Source organism: Furipterus horrens, unplaced genomic scaffold (assembly GCF_987537825.1).
Source record: "Furipterus horrens unplaced genomic scaffold, mFurHor1.1.pri manual_scaffold_10, whole genome shotgun sequence".
Classification (NCBI taxonomy): Eukaryota; Metazoa; Chordata; class Mammalia; order Chiroptera; family Furipteridae; genus Furipterus; species Furipterus horrens.
Window position 1 is genome coordinate 30,886,404 of NW_028327180.1, and position 11,319 is coordinate 30,897,722.

At 34.5% G+C, this 11,319-nt stretch overlaps 1 pseudogene; it reads right to left on the bottom strand.

Moving 5' to 3' along the window:
• Positions 1-9,850: 9,850 nt before the first annotated feature.
• On the bottom strand, positions 9,851-10,453 carry LOC149999427 (securin pseudogene; annotated as a pseudogene).
• Positions 10,454-11,319: the final 866 nt, after the last annotated feature.

Below are 11,319 nucleotides of genomic sequence, written 5' to 3' on the forward strand. Positions count from 1 at the left end.
TTGAGAACCACTGTCATACACAGATACAGCCCCTTTCCTTCACTCTATCACTTCCCCCTACTTAGTTTTTACCCTTCTGTCTATATTCATACACATATACATTTACTTAATGAGTTAAACATTTTATCATTCCCTAAAATATAATCACTTGCTCATGGGCTCTAAGTGACACCTTATCTGGAATAATCTGAATTGGACTTTTGCACAATGACACTACTGCATTATGAAAGTGATGTGTAAACTTGACACAACATAGTTGCTCTTTTTCTCTTCTGGAGATTGCTTCTTGGGCCCCTGTATACCTCATGGTCTAAGTTACTGTGGGCTCATACTAATTGCTGTGAACTTACATAGCAAAACATCTAAAGGATATAAATTAAAACACTGCATGAGAGTTAGGAATATACTATGTTTTAAAATAATTAAGAGTAGGCTTTTCTAAGTTTCTTAAACAGCTCACTGTAGTGCTGATCAGGGACCCATTTTGTTCTTAAATGTCTTTATTCTGCATAATTGAACAAGATTGCCCACCAAACAAAATGGGAAACAGGTGCCCCATTTGGGAAAGACTACAACTACATTGCTTTCAGAAAGTGAAAAATGGTATTTTTGCTATAACTGCAATGACTCCTGGACACCTTTTATTAATATCTCATGTCTCTTAAAAACAGTATCTGGCATATTTTTAATTTCTACCAACAATGAACACTGTTTTTTGTTGATAGTTTGGTACAGTTTGTCCATCTATGAATTTCTCTCATAAATGTTATGATGAGATTTGTTGGGAGGTAATCAACTTCAGGAACTATTACCAAAATAGCACTCATTATTATTCACTAGCTTATAATTAACTTTTAATGAAATATTTCCTTTGACAGTTATTGTTTAATAATTAAAATCTAAGTTGGAAGTGAAACGATTATGAGCATTCTGTTGGAGATGCATCATTTATATGCTTAATAATAAAACAAAATTTAGCTGAAACTGAATTGAGTGACAATTTTCCAGGGTCTAATCCCTTCAATATTACAATATGAAAATAACAGTGTATATGTATCTTAGGAGATTTATGAAACTGAAATAATTTTTTGTTTGAAAGTTACAAAGTTAATTTAAAAATAATTCAATTTAATTATTTGTTGCAAAACTTGAAATACCTCTTTTTAGAAATATCAACTTCCATGGGCAAGTGTGCATGAGATTAATTAACCTTATGTTCTCACTAGTAAGAGTTATTTTAAGTGTTAAGTAAATTATATAATTAAACTATCTGGATTGTAGTATATGCTCAATAAATGGTTATTTGTATAGTCTCATAAAAATTTCTATGCCTATATGATAATAATTTGAATCACCTGTCATAATATTTCTCATGCCTTCAAATCTAGCCAGTTGACATTAACTCTCCTAAAAATATTCACCAGGGTGTTCCTATTTACTTGAACTTCAAGTAGAGCTATATGACTTGACTTTAGGATTTTTTATTATGAGACAAACATTTTGTAAGCATCTGCCTCCAAACTGTTTCCCTGTAAGTATTGTATTTATGCTTTGTCAAACATGTTTTTGTTTGATAGTTGTTGTAATTATTATCAAATTTTTTCTGGCTATAAATATTCCACACTTGGGAGGAGTCCTATGGGTACATAACTCTTGGTCATGAAAAAAAATAGTAAAATATTCTGCTGAACAATGATAGTGCCTAATAAGAAGGAAAAGATGAGAAACATCTAGTAAAGCAAAGAAGTTAAATCTAAATGGATTAAGTAGACTAAGGTTAAATTGACTTTATGTCTGCCATTCATTTTCCCAAAGTCTTATATGTAACTTTATTCCTTCCAGTTTTAACCATTTTCTGTACAGAGTTTAAGTGAGTATGAATTGTAAATCTATATTTTCTAGCAGCTTGCCACACAGAAAACTCTAATGGCCACTATGTCTAATACTAGTAGATCAACATCATTGGCAATATTTCTGCCAATAGAAGCACTATCTTCAAACTCAGTGGGGTTAGATTTGTTATTTTTGCTTTGGCTTTACCTCTTAGTTGAAGTTAAAGCCATCCTTGCATCTGGTATTAACCAGTTTATGTAGTTATGTGGCATATTCAGTGGAGGGCAAAATCAGGTTTATAGTTGTGAGTATGTGAAAGAGTTTATTCTGTATTATTTATTCAGTTTATCATATTGTTTATTGTTATTAACCTACTTTTGCCACCCTTGTATAAGTTTTAGGAAGAAGAATATGAGAACTAAAAATGCAGCATATGTTTTTGATGACTTGGGACTCTGATCTCACCATTATGATGTTAACAAAGTTTTCACCACATGCTACTGCTGTGATAACTGAGTTTCTCATGATTTGGGGGGACTAATCCATTCGAGCCCAATTATCATTAAGACATTGTATTTTAGTCATAATTTTTAGAAATTCAAATAATTATTTGAACCTCCTCCAAAATGCCTATCCAGGATCTGGCACGCATTTATTAGTAATGAGTTCTGGGCCATCCTGGCTCCGTTACCTAACGAGCGCTAGAGAGGAAATGTGTCGGTTTCCCCTGCAGGGAAGGGGGAGCGCCAGCACCACGCACTTACAGCAACACCCTGTGGACACTGACTGGAGCGCCATGAATGCAGGTTTGACTTGTAGCTCTTCGAATGAGTCACAGAGGTCTCTGAGCAGCCTTCATGTCACATGAAAGCAACTGCACCTTCTGACACTTTGTAATCACAGAAACATGACATAATGGTCCTTAGGGATACTGGAAACGGAGTGAAGCTTATTTAATTTTAAAGAAAGATAGCTCTGCCTCAAAGTGTGTATCAGAAACTTGTGTTATTTCTGACATAGACATTATAACACTTGAAGAATAAGATTTAATATATAAAGAATTTAATGCATTACAGTGTTTGGTTGAAGTGACCAGAGAGCATGAGGGAATTAGTATTATCAGGCATTTAGTAATGATTTGAATTTCCATGGTGACCAACTGAGTCTTAGGGATGCAAATTCATTATTGAACTAGAATGACTAAATTAACCTAATATGCACTGACCTAATTAACAATCTAATAGTATTTAGTAGTACACTCTAATTGGGATAAATATATGTAATAAAATCCACTCATGCATATAAAATTATTTTGTCTTAAGAAAGGACAATCATTAAGAAATAACTTTTGAAGCTTTAGCAAATGTTTTATGTACACAAAAGCATTGTTAGATTTATAGTTATTGTTCTTGCTTTGTAATAATGGTGATATTTTATGTAACAATAAAATATTTTATAAGCCTCTCACATAGGTGTTACAAGTATTTTTATAAATAGAATAATGGTATTAAGCATATTATCTAAATTTGGAAATTCAGTGTCATACTTATGACAAATGCCTAGTGTTTTTTACTACGAGTCCTGTATTATTCTTCACTTTATGCCACATTTTTGCACATTTTAATTTTTCTATATATATAGTGCCTTAGCACGAGTATGGTGATTTTATTGTACACTGCCTCAATGTTTCTCACAAAACCCTATAAAATAGGGGTAGTCAAATATTGTCAAATATTAGTATATAATACATAAAAGAAGTTTAGAAAATTGATTTTATACATATACTTGTGATTTTATTGACATGTTTTTATGCATGTACATATATATGATATACATGTAGAATATATATATCAAGTGATTATAGATGTATGCACACACATATATGTGTTCAAATAAATGCCTTAACTCCAGTGAATTCTGAGACAACCCTGTTTTTATACACTGCTTATTTTTGCCTCTTTATCAAATTTTCTTTGACTACAGTATTTGCCATTTATAACACATGTAACTTGTATTGCCTTGTGCCTTCACCTGTGTGTATAATAGAAACCATAATAATAATGATAACTCAATTTCTCTGACTTATGCTCTCCACTATATACTAATGTCCCTTTCCTTTAATCTGGCCACCACACTGACAACTGATGGCTGACAGCTATTCCAGTTCAGCCTCTCAGTGCTACCAGCACTGGGATCCTATCTCCAGTGCTCACAAAGCAACACATCACTGTGTCCCTAGGACATCAGCCTGCATTTTCACAGCCTGCCACCTCATGGTTCGCCAGCGAAGTGGGTGGAGAGAACACCTCTGTCCTCTACTGTGTTGCACTATGTCATCTAGGTGTCAATACAACTAAATTTCATTTCACATCCTCCCAGAGGTCCTCATAAGAACAGCTCCTTCAAACAGTTCTTTTGTCAAAAGAACTCAGGGCTAAGTTTCTAAAACTAGACCAGAATCCAGTATCAGATAGACACCATCTGACTGTTCTGCACACTTGTTTATCCTTACCCACTATTTGCCTGGGAACAATGGAAATCTGTGAAAACTCTCAGGAAAATGAATGTAAGCCAACAAATACATTCTAAGCTGGTTCATCAGATGAGTTAAATCTCGAGGTAGAATCAGATTTCAGCTGGGACTCCAAAACCTGGTAGATATAAATGTCGCTAAAGCTATAAATATATGTTACATGAGTCAATATTTTCCTTCTAAATATGCTCTTATGTTAAAATGGGCCGGCATGCATAAACTCTGAGTCAGCAATATAAACCATACATATATTTAACTTATTTTTAATCAAAATTATATTTTGATAATGTTAGTAATCTAATGCTTGCAGAAGATAACTCTGGAAACAATGGTATAGAAAATGTTTCTTTTAACTACTAAAAATGGAGCATTGCTACCTTTTCTTATGAAAGAGACTTGTAGTCAATATTTTTAACAATGAACAAAACATATTTGACAAAGCACAATGCAATACCTTTTAAAAATGAAATGTGCATTTCTTGTAAGGTTTTTGATTATTTAAAAAATGATTTTCAATAGTTCTAAATAATTCTTTAAATATGGTCATTTTTATTGTAATATTGCTTAATAATTTAATATTTGCTTTAAATATAGTAATGTTCCTTTATATTGAAAAGAATGGACACACAGATTATGTCAGTCAGCTAAAGGACATTTATTTTAACAAAAGCAGAAAATAGCTTCACAAGCAACCTTCCCGGAATCCAGGAGATGTGGAAGTGAGCAGGTGACATGGTAGCATTAGTATCCTCCCAGTGTCTTGCAGAGGCAGAGCAGGAATCAGACCCTGAGAAGCGCTCACTCCTTTTTCCTGCCTAGCATACAGCTCTCTCTTTTGCATCTTACTCAGCTTCTGCTGCTTCTGTTCTTCATTTCTCTACTGACTAACTCATTGTATCTCCAGGCTAACATGCCCTAAAAGTGAGGATGTGACTGGTTAGAGCAGTCACCAGTCAATTTAGATCACCACTGTGATTCAAAGCACATGCGCCAGTCTTTCTCAGATGCAGCAGGACAGCTTGACGTTAGATGATTTTATGCAGCTCAGACTGTAAGCCATGGTTGAAAACCTTTGGTCAGAGTAAAATAGGAATTTGGCATAGAACACAGCAGGTCTTGCCTTATGAATCACTTTTGGTCATTATTCAGAAGGGATCAATAAACATAGCAGACACTTGGAGCATACAGGGCAATCTAGTGAATTTTTATGTTCTTCTGAGTATTCTAATAGCAGGTGCCTCGCCTAAAATGAAGACATGTAGTGGCTAAGATGACATGATCAAGGCTTGTATTAGGGTTCTCCAGGGAAACATAACCAACAGGATGTGTGTATATGTACAGATAAAGAGATAAGGATTTGGCTCATGTAATTGTGGAAACCTGGTGAGTCCAAAATCTGATGGGAAGGCTGGCAGGCTGAAGATTCAGGAAAGAGTTTCAATTTGAGTCCAAAGTCTTCTTGCTTGACAGCCATTACCTTTGTTCTATCAAGGCCTTCAACTGATTGGACGTGGCCCACCCACATTATGATGGATATTCTGCCTTACTCAAAGTCCACCATTTTATTTTATTTTATCTCATTTTGTGCCTAATATTCATATTTTTCTCACTTTACTAGGTATGTGCTAAATAACATATAATATATACCTATAGGTATATTATTTGTTATTTATACCCACTCTTTGGCAATGATTATCAAAATACCTTAACCGTATATCTTTGTTTCTTAATTCCTTTCCAGGGGATTTATCATAAGGCAGCAGATTTTAAACTACACTCCTTGTAACCACAATCATTCTACAGAATTGTCTGGGGTCTACTAGGAGGGTATGTATTAGCCAGGGTTTGGGGCTATAAGCAAAGGAAGAGAAATTAATCCTGCTTTTTTCCACCCATTTCTCTACCCCTTCACCTCTGGCAATCATCAGCCTGTTTTCAGTATCTATAAGTCAGTTACTGTTCTTTTTGTTTGTTAATTAGTTTTTTTAGATTCCGTGTATAAGTGAAATCATACAGTATTTGTCTTTCTCTGTCTGACTTATTTTACTTAGCATAATACCGTGTATGTCATTTACATTGTTGCAAGTTTTATTCCTTTTTATTGCCAAGTAAAATTCATATATATTTAGGTTGTTTGCATATCTTTGCTATTATAAATAATGTTGCAATAAACATAGTGGTGTGTATCTTTTTTGAATTAATGTTTTTGTTTAAATAAATATCCAAAAGTGCAATTGCTAGGTCATAGCAACTCTATTTTTAATTTTCTGAGGAATTTTCATGCTGTTGCTGCATATTGGCTGCAGAAACTTCCAATCCCACGAACAGTGTAGGAGATGTCTCTTTTCCACATCCTCACCAGCATTTATAATAATTTGTTGATTTTTTAAAAAAGATTTTATTTATTTTTAGAGGGAGGGACAGGGAGGGAGTAGGAAAGGAAGGGAAACATCAATGTGTGGTGCTCCCCCACCACCCCGCCCCGGGGCCTGGCCTGCAACCCAGACATGTGCCCTGACTGGGAATCGAACCAGTGACCCTTTGGTTCATAGGCCAGCACTCAATCCACTGAGTCACACCAGTCAGGGCTGATTTTTTTAATGATAACCATCCTCACAGGTGTGAGGTAATATCACATTGTGATTTTGATTTGCATTTCCCTGATTGCTAGAGATGTTGAGCATCTTTTCACATGTCTGTTAACTATCTGTTTGTCTTCTTTGGGGAAATTCCTATTCATGTCATCTGCCTTTTTTAAATCAGATTTATTTTGGTATTAAGCTATTTGTTTCTATATATTTTGGATATTAACTAATATGAATCCCTTACTGGGTATATCATTTGTGAATATCTTCTGCCATTGGTAGGTATTTTTTTCATTTTATTGATGGTTTCCTTCATGTGCAGAAACTTTTTAATTTGTATAGTCCCATTTGTTTATTTTTTCTTGTTTAGCTTTGCCCAAGGAAACATATCCAAAAAGATATTGCTAAGACCAGTGTCAAAGAGTTTACTGCCTACTTTTTCTTCTAGAAATGTTGTGATTTCGGGTTTATCATTTAGGTCTTTAATCCATTTTGAATTTATTTCTCTATATGGTGTAAGAAAGTAGTTCATTTTGGTCTTTACATGTATCTTTCTCCTTTCCCCAGCACTATTTGTTTTAGAGACTGCCTTTACCCCATAGTATATCCTCAGCTTCTTTGTTGTAGATTAAATGGAAGTCCATGTTAAATGTTAATCTCATCAAATATAAAAGCACAGCCCAGAAACACACAGAATAGAGTTTGAGTGAATGTCTGCATACCAGGACCCAGCCATGTTGACACATAAAGTTAAACATCACAAGGCTCAACCAGGCCTGAATGGACACAAGAATTAATGCTAAATGGCCCAGAGAAAGTCTACATACTAGGCTGGAGGCCCTGAACAAGTGAAATGAGTCCTTCCTACGCTGGGTCCTGGGAGAGGAATTGGCAATGTTAGGGACAAAGACCCCCTCATTCTGATACCTCAATAAAGGACAGGGGATTTAATGACCTCTCACCAATTCAGGTATGAGCTGTCAAAAATAACAAGTGAACTTAGATGAAGAGACAGAATAACTAAGAGTGAAAAGGAATATAATAGTCGCCCAAGGGCGCTAACAGCCAGAGAAAGGAACACAGAGGAACACTTGGACAGAGATTTGAAGTCTAGTTAAATAGAACTCCAAGATGTGTTTTCAGGCTGTCTTCTGTACAGCCTGAAAATACCAACAGCAAGAAAGCATTCATATGAGATCAATTCAGCCATAAAAGGGCTTTCTGGAATAAAGAATATGACTTTTAAGTTAAAATATTTATTGCAAGTATATAAGGAATGGGTGATGATTTTGACACACAGATTAGTGTCTCAAAAGACACTATTAAATATTAAAGTATATAAAACAGGACAGAAATTAATAGACAAATTATGGGCAGAAAGGTTAAAACTGTGAACAGAAGCATGAATTTAAACAAATGAAAGAGACAATAATTAAATAAATATCAAAAGAAGGTGTCATGGACCTCAAGAAATATTTCAGTCCAGAGATTGAAAGCATAATAGGAAACATTGATGAAAAAAGACACAACTAAATATATCCTAATGATATTTTTGAATTTTGAATAAGGATAATACTTGTTAAGACCTCAGTCAAAAATAGGAAGTTATATATAAAGGAAAGATAATCAGCCTGGCATTAAAATCTTGATCTACAACACTAGAAATTAGAAGAGAGAGGTTATTTATCTGTCTATATATTTTATATTGAGATATATAAATATATATAATACAGCTATACATAGATATATGTATATCCATATCTTATATAGAGAGATAAACAGATAAATGTTATAAATCAGTAAGATATGTGATAAGCACATGGAACTCTGGTTTAAATTGAGCTAGTCCATTTCACAGTGACCAGCATTTAGGCAGTGTAAAAAGGGGAAATGACCATTCTTTTAAACATGGCTAAGATAATACTCAATATCAAATGGTAAAATAGTGGTATTTTCAAGTGAGACACCACATGTCATTCTTCAAGCTTGTGTGTAACTGGGAGGTCACATTATGATCATAATAGATATTCATATCAATTCACTTTCTCAGAGAATTCAAGAATGTAATACAATCAGCACATCTGTTTCAAATACGTCATTTCAGGAAGCGTAGTTACCGATGAAATTCTTATCACTAAACATACATTATTTTCTGGCTTCCTTGGAATTTGTGTTGTAGAAGTTGGTAGAGAGGATTTCCATAGGCATTAAAATGAAGATACACATTACTGGTGAAGAAAACTTTAATTATTTCAATGAGTCTTTATTGATGAACCCAGCAAATCACTGATGGACACCTTAAATTATGACTAAATCTATGCATTATCTACCTGAAGCTTTTAAATAACCTATCAATCAAAAAAGCCAATGATTATAATTGCAAAACAAAGATTAATCAAGAATCTTATTTACTACTACTGATGCTGTGAGACTTCTTTATGATAGGAAATCAACATTCTTCTAAAAATAGCTTCTATTAATTTATGCAGGATCTTAGGTGTATTCCCACAGAAAGAAATGCCACCTCTTAATGAGGCACCTCTTTCATTTGTATTGAAAAATATCAAGATGACAAGTGCCAAACTTAGAGCATTTTACAGTAGTAGGAAAACGATATCCATTCCTAAATATAATAGAAACACAAAATATTGTATATGATAAATTAAATAAAAAGTAGGGCTGTCTATTAACTCACCTCTGCATTTGAAATTCTAATGACAGAAAAGTAATTTTGCCTTTCTGGTTCTCTGTTCTTTGTCCTGCTACAGACAACATTTTCCCTCTCAGCTTTTAGAAGTTTACTCACACATGACCTAGAAATGTTTGTTTGTTTGTTTTTCTGTTAAAGAATTGCTTTATTAATGCAAACTATTAATACATACACACAAACTATAAAACACTAGGAAAGGTAAATCTCTGTGTCATAGCACACAGGTGGTGGCAATTCAACATTCAGAGTGGACAGAATGCTTGAGGGAGACTGCAACGGATCAGAGGCCAACTTCAGAGGTGAGGGGGGGCCGAGATGTAGCAGCCTTTCAAGCTTCCTCTCATCAAGGATCATGAGAGGCACTCCATTCAAGGGGAGCTGGTCGATCTGATGTTCTTCAAGCAGGTCGAAACTCTCAAAGTCTAGAGGATTGAAGGGAAAGAATTCTTCTATTTCTGGATAGGTGTTATCTGAGGCAGAAGCAGAACTTTTTCCTTTAACAGTCTTCTCCGTCACCTTTTTAGTAGGGAAGGTTGTCTGTTTCTGTTTGAGAGGTCCATAACTCTTTACTGGCTTTTCAGTAGCTCCGTTGATAGTTCCCAAAGCCTTTCTGGGAGCTTTAGGTAAGGCTGGTGGAGCATCAGATATATTGCCAACATGTGATATTGAAACCTAAGATCTCCCACCTAAAGCTTTGACTGAAAGCCCGGACCCTGGCTTCGGTCGGTCCTTAGGAGCACCACGAGTGCCTGGTTCTCCATTTTCCTTATCCACAAAGATCACAGTAGCCATTCTGGATTAAGGCTCAGCCTCCAGCAGTAGCGCCCCGTCCCGAAATGTTTGGTTTTAATCTCCCAGTAAATATTTACACTCCGCCCATCGAGTATAAAGTAATGTTTCATGTGAACAATATCTTATACTATCTTATAGAGCTAAAGAATAATAAAGAAGTCAGAACAGAAATAACCATGGTATAAGGGGGTTTAAAATCCATTTGGTCTACTAGTTAATTTTTAAACAGAAAATCATATAAATCAGAGTACACAGGTTTTCAGTTTAAATAAGAGATTAATATTACCGCTTCATACCAACTTGTCTTAAATTATTCAAATGGCTTAATTATCAATTAAGGTATTTTCTTACATCAACTTCCATTTTGGACTTTCCTCCTGTTTAGATGGGATTTTATATTAACTGTTCTTTCATTTATGTGTCAAAATTTTAGATCGGTTTGGGGAGTCATTCAATCATTTAATAAAGTTTGTTAAGATAAATTATTTTAAAAGTTGTTTACAGAAATGAAAACATAACAGAATTTTGTTTAATTTGTTTAAATAAGACATCTCCAAATGGCTATAATGTTTTATGTCCTTAAGAGGTAATTTCATATTTTAAACAATTGTTTAATGTCACAAGAGACTGTAAGATTAATTTACCTCAGAGAGTTCATATTTAAATCACAGAATTTCTGCAAATAGACAGTTCTGCTATCTCTGACAAAAGTGTTAAAGTGCTGCTTAATTTCTTCCTTGCGAACTTGACAGCCCTCCAATGCTGCAAACCATTACAGTTATCGCAATTTGATTTGTAGATGCATGAAAATGGTTTCATTGCCACTTACTTTTTAAATCACTGCACTGCAGTAAATGGAAAAATCA